Source organism: Pinus tabuliformis, chromosome 8 (genome assembly GCF_031772625.1).
Source record: "Pinus tabuliformis cultivar Carrire ecotype Pingquan chromosome 8, CPIR1, whole genome shotgun sequence".
Taxonomy (NCBI): Eukaryota; Viridiplantae; Streptophyta; class Pinopsida; order Pinales; family Pinaceae; genus Pinus; species Pinus tabuliformis.
Genome location: NC_142294.1, coordinates 1,466,741,150 through 1,466,750,404, shown reverse-complemented (window position 1 = coordinate 1,466,750,404; position 9,255 = coordinate 1,466,741,150).

Here is a 9,255-nt window from a genome sequence, read left to right as displayed (position 1 = left end):
ATTTCTTCTTCTCAGCCAGATCTGTAGGAGTTGCTGATCGAAAAGAGTACCCTGTACCTATGATATCCCAGACTTCTGTACCAAGAGATTGAAGATAGGCAGTAACTCTTACCTTCCAATATAAGAAGTTTGTCCCATCAAAAGTCGGTGGCCCGATAGATGCTTCTCTCTCGTAGTTGGTCATGATGATGGATCTTCCTCCAAGTGATCAAGCTTCTTCAGAAGGACCCGCTTCGATACCAATTGTTGAAAAGAATACTGAGAGGGGGGCTAAATCAGTATTATCAAGTCAAATATTCCTTTTTCAAATCCAGATGATATATGCTACTTTAGTTAATTAAAACCACGTATATACGCAACTATGTAGAAGGAAACCCGCGTATACAATGCAAACTTATTATTTACTTTATCTTTCAGATGTTGATTATTAATCTGTGTATCAGAATCAAATAACCAGTAACCAAAAATAGTAAAAAAGAGCAGAGGAAAATCACACACAAGAACACAAGATATAAGGTGGAAACCCAATGTGGGTGAAAAACACCTGCTGCAATTCGTCTCTATCTTCTTTTAATTAGAAACTTCCTTTTACAATGTAATGGTGCAGTCCCTAACCAGTACGTAGGCTGCAACCTGTAGAGAGCTACAACCCTCTCTCGTTATCCATCTTCTCCTGGAAGGGAGCTAAAACCCCCTTAGCTCTTATACTAGCCAAGATACTAGTACGTATGTGCTGGCCTACTGAAGGCTACAACCTTCTCTTTCTTCCAGGGACCACGTTTCATAAATTTTCAGACTGGATCCATGAAAATCAATCAATCATCAAGTATATCTGCATCAAACAATCTCCTTTTCCCAATTAGCACTGAATTAAGTAAACACTTCTCTGACAACTGTACCCAGAACACAGTGACAGTAACCACACACCAAATTCTGAACCCAGAATACTGTAGCAATAAACAGAGGCAACTAGATCATAATTTAAGGATATATGCTACTTCAACAACCTAAAACCTGTGTGCAGATCTATAAAGGATAATTCATTCTTTCAAATATTTAGATACTAATTAACCTAGATTGTCAAATTTATAGATCAAACATGCGCCTCATATAAAATATCAAGATCATACAAAGATACTATTATTCAAGCTTAAATATTATGACCCACCAATAGAAGTTATCCTTCTTTATGCACTAAGGTTCCTCCTTCATTCAGATCCGGATCTGCACCATAACCCAATCACAAATATTTCAGATCTAGCACTTATTAGATATTCAATTCATTCGATGATGCTTTGCCAAATGATCTCCTTCCTCTTTTATAGTCTTAGGCCTTCCACAATACCACGGTCCAAAACCATAGGATCAAAAACTTTTGGACTAATACCATGAACCAACCATGAAAGTGCGTGAGATCAACACTTTTGGATGCAATACCATGGACCAAAACCATAGGACCAAAAACTATCGGACTAATACCATGAACCAACCATGAAAGTGCATGAGATCAACACTTTTGGATGCAATACCACGGACCAAAACCATAGGATCAAAAACTGTCGGACTAATACCATGAGCCAACCATGAAAGTGCGTGAACTTTTCTCTTCATGAAAGGAACTTTTCTCTGCATGAAAGTGCATGAACTTTTCTCTACATGAAATAAACTTTTCTCTGCATAAAAGTGTGTGAACTTTTCTCTACATGAAATAAACTTTTCTCTGCATAAAAGTGCATGAACGTTTCTCTACATGAAATAAACTTTTCTCTGCATAAAAGTGCGTGAACTTTTCTCTACATGAAATAAACTTTTCTCTGCATAAAAGTGTGTGAGCTTTTCTCTACATGAAATAAACTTTTCTCTGCATAAAAGTATGTGAACTTTTCTCTACATGAAAGAAAATTTATCTTCATGAAAGTGCATGAACTTTGTTGCACTATAATTTATCATCTGAGATGAGTGGGTTTCCATGAAGTACAACATGTGTATCATAATGCCAACAGAATGACCTTATAATCATCATACTCCATCATTAACCAAACATTATGCTACAGGTTTGCAATAACAGTGAAGGCTCTAGGTATGTGGGAATTTAATGGAGCATACAACTGAGTTATCTTTGATGCATGCCCTGTGAGGTGGAGAGATAAGTCACCCAAAGCATCTTTGTCAATTGGAAGAATCTACATTCGCACTCACTGTGGGGGTTTGAAATTTATATTTTCACCAAATAACCAAAATTATATATATATATATATATATATATATATATATATATATATATATATATATATATATTACTCTATAATTATTTTTAATTTATTTTTTTTTCCATTATTTTAAAATTAACAATTATTATAAATAAGAATAATATATAACATAATCATAATTATATTATATTTTATGTGTCTGTGTTTAAGTTTGAAATGTGAGACATGTTAGGAGGGGATTGAACTTCTGATTACTTAGATATATAAGGGCTTGCCAACATGGTTTTTTCCAATTTTACTACCACGAGTGGACTAGTAATACTATAAATAATAAATATATAGTTTAATAGAATTAAAATAAAGATAAAAATAAATAAATAAAATAAATAAATAGAAAGATATAAATATTATAATGATGTGTTTCTTAAACTGTTAAAAATAAGAAAATTTGATAAGGATATGATCTTAAGATATTTTATGAATTAAATTTGTGAAGATGTTTTATAATTTTGAATTTTTATTTTATTTTATTTTTAATTTTTAATGAACATGAGTATGGGTGGAATAGTGTTAATGTGATTAACAAAAATCAAGAGTTTCTTAATCTAAGAATATTTATAAACATAATTAAAACGTTGATTATTTTTAATACTAGTAATACTTTCCTAATTCTTCAATTTCAAGAATGTGGGATTTATTGCGGAACAAATAATATCATAATCACTTTGTGAATGAAAAAGATTATATTTACCTTTAATTCTTTTGAAAAACTATCAAATATTTCACAAGCTTAGAATAAGCTCTAATAATTCTTATATTTGATTAATTTATTCACAAGCTTAGAATAAGTTCTAATATTTCTTATATATATATATATATATATAGATATAGATATAGATATATATAATTTTTTTATTGAGATGAGAGGTTCATTCTACAACTCAATATGAGGGATGTGTAAGTATGTCTATTCGTATCCTTTAAAAAAAATAAAAAAATAAAAATTATACTCTATATAGAAAAATAATGTTGGCTATAATATGGAAAAAATTAATATGATGTAAAGTGATTAGACGTAAACAAAATTGTGTATGATGTTTAAACCTTATAATTTAAAAAAAGATTTAAATAAACTATTGAAAATCTATGTTAACTAATTTATGTTGATATCATCTGTAGAAAAAAAATTGTTAAAATAAAATATTTTAATGTTGCATATAAAAAATATTCAATATGGGTTATCAATAAAATATTTTAATACAAGTGAATATTGACTTATGCTTTAAAATATATTAATAAAAAAATATTTTAATAAAAAATTAAGTTTTATGGTTAAAATGTTTATTTGGTCCTATATATACTCTATATAGCATTCAAAAATACAATTTAAACAATGAAAAATAACACATTGTATTTTGCACTCTAAAGAAGTTTGCACCCAAAAAAATTTGATATCTTGGCATATTGAATTTGCACGTGAAATGTCACACACCCACGTGTCAATATTAAAAAAAAAAAAAAAATAAACAAAAAAATAAACAGAGAAATTATGATAGTAAAGTAAACATTACCCTCTGTACAAATATTCTCAGAAACCCTAGGAGGTATTTCAGTGTAATCAAGATTAGATGGAATAAATGAAAAAGGATCTATAGATGATATATCTTCAGGGTGTAATGTTGAATAAGAAGAAGAGATTTGATGTGTTCTCCTTAAAGAGGCTCCCCTAATAAGTCTCTCTAGATTTGGTAGAGGGTTAACAATCTCAGAATTAGAGCGTGATCTAGTATGCTTAAGAGGAGCCAACTTGAAATAGTGGAATTACAAGGTGAAAGTTTTTTACCTATATCTAATCCTTTATTCACCTTAAAGGAAAAGAGAAAAATCATTGCTCCTAGGGAAAATAAATATTTCAATACGTTGATCCCCGACAACAACACCAATTTGATGTTGTCCTTTGAGATAACTCTAGGTCAATTAGTTATGCCAAAGCATCTATAATGTTTTGTTGTTTTGAATAGTTAGATGACTAGTGAAAATTTTATAAATAGGTGCTTTAAACTCAGACAGTTTTCTAAGTAAAATAAATGGTTGTTCTTTAACTGCACATAGTTAATTTGATTTTAATGGGCTCGGAAATTAGAGCATGAAGACGTACAATTCATTTAATATTCTAACCGAATAATTAACCAATTATAAGAAGAAATTAAGAAAACAATGCTTTCTTAATCAACAAAATATAAATAAATTGTTGCAGATATCTAATGTAATTTATAATTAAAAAGGAACTTACAATAACAAAGAGTTATGTAAATTATTCACATTTTATAAAAGCAATTTCGCAGGGGATTCAAAATGAGACTAAAACTCAGTTAAATTTTGAATAGGATAACTGTAAAAGACTTAATTTATATGAAGAAAACATAATGAAAGAGTAACATGAAATAGAACTCACTTAGAGACAGACAATATGAGATAAATCCAGAATTCTTTATTATTCCAAACAAATGCTCTAGCTTAGTACAAATCTGCTTGATAGCTTATACAAGGGTTCAACCCATAATAACTCAAAGAGGAATTTTATACAGAAATTTGAAAAACATCTATGTTATATTGGAAAAATATGCCAAAATAGGACAACATTACAAAAATAGGACAATATTGTAGGAATTGAGAAACTGATGAAGAGGTGGCAGTATCTTTTGGGAATCCGCTAATGATCTTGCTTGAAAAAGTTCATGAGTTTTCATATTGTTAGGATAAAAAATTACTCAATTATTTCAAAAAATTATCCCATCTTTGTTCACTTGGGATTTACAAATTCAACATCTTTCTAAATATGTTTCATTCACTTTTGTATACCTCTCTAAATTTGGCTTGTTGAAGAATAAACGTCTAATTTCATGGTTTATGGTCAAATCAAACTCCAAGGCTTCCAGAAAAGCCTTCCTTGTTATCTATCCTTTCATTCATGCAAACTTGACTTTGTCCACTGTATTAGTATATAATTTCTTGCAATAATCTTCAAATTTGATCAACTTCTCATTTAGATCTACCAATCTTGGTAGTCCTTTTTCAATTGAAAATATTAAACTTTGAATGAAACTTTTGGACAACAATATCCAGGGTTTGACATTCTGTTTCTAACCGCTTAATCAAATTCTTCTTTTGTAAGACCTTCTTAATCTATAAGATGGTAACTATTCCATCAAAAATATTTATTCGTTCCAACTCTTATCTTCCTTTTGAATTTAACACCTTAATCATATATGTGGCTTTTGTTGGCTTAGTCATCAAAGCTACTTTCTATTCTTCTATTACTGCTCTGCATCTGGTGATGAGTTCTTGTTGTTCAAGAATAATTTGTATGGATGGCCATACATCTGTCATAGATTGGCTGATGTTTGTCCAAATGTTTTCCTTGGCATTGGCTAAAGTATCTACCATTAGGGACTCGCTTTCGAACTTCAGAAGGTAAAGTTGTTGGAGGAGTTGTTGAAAGACTACCTCATGTAAATGTAGAAACTTTTAAATATTTAGATCAATTATTACTCATTGATTTTCTTCTGTTGATGTTTGCTTCTTCTATTGAAAAATGAATCATTTCATAATCTCCTCAGTAGATGAACTCTCCTCTCTCACCCTTTTCTGTTGCTTTCTTTGAGAAATTGGAGTTTATTCATTGGGGTGGATACAACCTGTTCATCTACCCCCTAAAGTGTCCCATCAGCCCACTGCTCTTGATTCACAAACTTTTCTATTTATAGTCTTGGAGTATGATTATAGGGAGTCATTTTTAATACAATTCTCAAGGCAAAAATAATACCAAAAGGGTCATAAGACCTGGTAAAGGTAGGCTAGAAATTCATTTTCTTTAACAATGTATCTGCCTCAATACTAGATGATCTGGTGTTGCAAATGAATGATCCAATCTTTGACTTGATTTTAAACTGATATTTCCTTTTTCCCGACACAAAGTGTAGGTCAACCATGTTGATCATCTTGCTAACATATTCCAGAGAAAATATTCTCATAGGAACATACTTGGGCAACTTATATTGTGCAAGCTCATAACCATATACCCTTATTTCTGTATAGTTATGTTATAAATACCAGTCACCAGTTTTAGTCTCCTCACTCAAGTGTAAAATCCTCTTTATTTCATCTTTAATCCTTGGCTATGTCTCAATGTTGAGAAGTTGTGCCACTGGATGTATGAATGTTTCTATAAAATCTAAGAAAGAAGAGCTTGTAGAAGTGGTCCTGAATATTTCAATCAAATGAATCATTGATTGATTCATTTCTTATTCATCTTGTTTTCTAAGCTTGATGGGGAATAAATGTCCCTACTGAAAAAGAAACATGTGGACAATTACAGAGCTGTAGTTGAACACTCCTTGTACAATAAGATTCATGAATTGTTCATGTATATTATCTACCAGGAATTGGTTGTAATTATACATGAATGCTGGTTGCTGATCTTTGTTGAAGATGGAAAATAATACAAGCATGGTTTCACCAACAGAATGGTCATCTGGATATCCTAACAAGTATGAAAATACAGAAATACGTTGCTTGGAGGCTTCAGGAAACATGGAAGATGGGTAGGGTGGATTTATTTTTGGTAATTCTGCATCCTCAGGTAAAAATATTTCAAAGATTTGGGCTCTCTATGGAAATGTTAGCTTATGGTACATATCCATAAGTGTTGCTGGTGAAAAATGGCTGAGAGAGTCTAATTGAGGAATTAGGAACATATGGTTTATGGTTTCAATAGAGATGGTGATCAAAATGTATCCATTCTAAGCCACCAATTCTCTTTTTACAGGGTCATATTTGGCTTGGCACTAGGTAATCAGGTCAGGGAAATCATGAGTTTTTGGGAAGCTAAAGAAAGGAAACAATGATTCCTAGAATCTAATTGGGTCTTACTGGTCAAGGTATTTTTTCTTGAGCCACAAGTGCAGTTCGTGGAAGTCAAACCCACACTTGACATATGAAATATTGAAAAGTGAGTCAACAAGGGGAACATGGTCAAGATCGAGTGGGGTGGTAGTAGTAGTGATTTCTTATGTACAGTCGTTTTTATCTTTCCTTTTTGGGGCCATGATGACAAATAAAAGAAAGAGTGACTCTGGTGACAGATTGATCGAACAGGAAGAGGTTCTGCATAGGGAAACCTATAACCAACAATAAGAAGTCCGACAAAATTGAAAAAGAGATGAGTGTAGGTTTATTTATAGCATGCAGGGATGGGCTAATGATTTTATTTATGACCATAATGGATTTAATGTATAGGAGCAGAGTTGCAACGGACGAATAGAAATGGGTATAACAATAGGGCAATGGTCATGTGAGGTGGTGGCTTTGGATTGGTCAAGGGATAATGGTCAAAGCGCAGGATGTAGAAAAGTTGGTAGAAAAAAGCCATGAGCAGATTTTAGAGGGGGTAGCAAATGTTTTATGGTTTTGAGCGGTGGGGGTGCAGAGCTATAGGATGGTGACACATAGGGTTTGGGTGTCTGCCACTAAAACCACTTTGTGGATCCCCCCAATGCGTTAATGAGAAATGGTCAAGGAGGGTGCGAAGTCTCTCCTCGCCATTGATCTGTGCGAGGAGTATATCGACCGTCCAATGATGTGTGTCCTTTATTTGAAGTCGACATGACATTTTGTCGGTTAGCAACTTTCGCCTAAACAATAAATATGCACCATAGACATAAGGTTTAATGTCAAAGGTTTACAACAAATATTAATACCTTTTAAGGGAAATTAATCATTAATTAATAAAAAATTAACATTTCTAGTGTGGCACACTTAAATGAGAAGCCTTTGCATTTATTCTATTTGAAAGCAAAGATTTTATTTTATTTTTTCTTCCCTAACATTTTTTGTTTACTTTTTCCTTCATTCTTTAGGGAAACTAACTCCCAACATTTTATTTGATATGGATGCATATAAAATATACAACTGTTCGAACATTTTTTAAATTTTATTTCTTTTTCATTCATATCCTAACTTAGCATTTTGAATTTATTTTTAACAAATATAGTAACTTATGTGAACTAAACAATGTTAAACAACTAACTAGCTTGTGATCATCCAGTCGAAACTTCTTCATAGTTTCTCGTAGGTATTTGGACTGGGAGATAAGTACCCCATTTTTTGATTGAGAAATTGACAATCATAAGAAGGACAATTCTCCTATCATGGACATCTCAAACTTTTTCTGCATACAATTTGTGAATTTATGTCCCAATAGTTCCAGGTCGTTATCAAAGATTATGTCTTACACATACACTACTACAATTAGTAGATGATCCTCTTCAGATTTTATATACAGATTGATGTCCATAGTGCTTTTATTAAAACCTTTTTGCTGAAGGTATCAATCTAGTCTTGCATACCAGGCTCTCGGAACCTATTTGAGTCTATATAAGGCCTTTTTCAATTTGCACATAAACCCTTCATTTTTGGTGAGCGTGAAATATTCTTGCTGCTCAATATAAACTTCTTCTCCTAGATAACCATTGAAAAAATCTTAATTCACATCCATCTGATACACCTTGATGTTTTTACGACTAGAAAAGGCAAGAAATAGTTTAATAGCTTCTATTCTAGCTACTGGTCTAAAGGTTTCCTTCAAATATTTCCCTCTCTCTGGGCATACCCTTTGTAGACCAATCGAGTTTTGTTCCTAATTACTTGACCCTACTCTCTTAGCTTATTTTTCAACAACCATTTTGTACCTATGAAATTTTTCTCTTTGGGTCTTGGGAAAAGTTCCTAGGTGTCATTCTTCTCAATCTATTCAAGTTCTTCATTCATATCTCTCACCCAAGACCTGTCGTCACTTTCCTAACTAATATTTATAGGCTCAACCTGAGATAGTAGAGCAAGATTTGTACAATTTTAATTGCCAAAAAATTTCCTCTTGGTCTAAACACCAAGTCTTTGATCTCTAAGATTTTAGCTCTTAGAATGTTATTTCTATACATACCTAGAAGGTGTTTTGGGACTTACAATTGTGCTTATTTCTACGTCT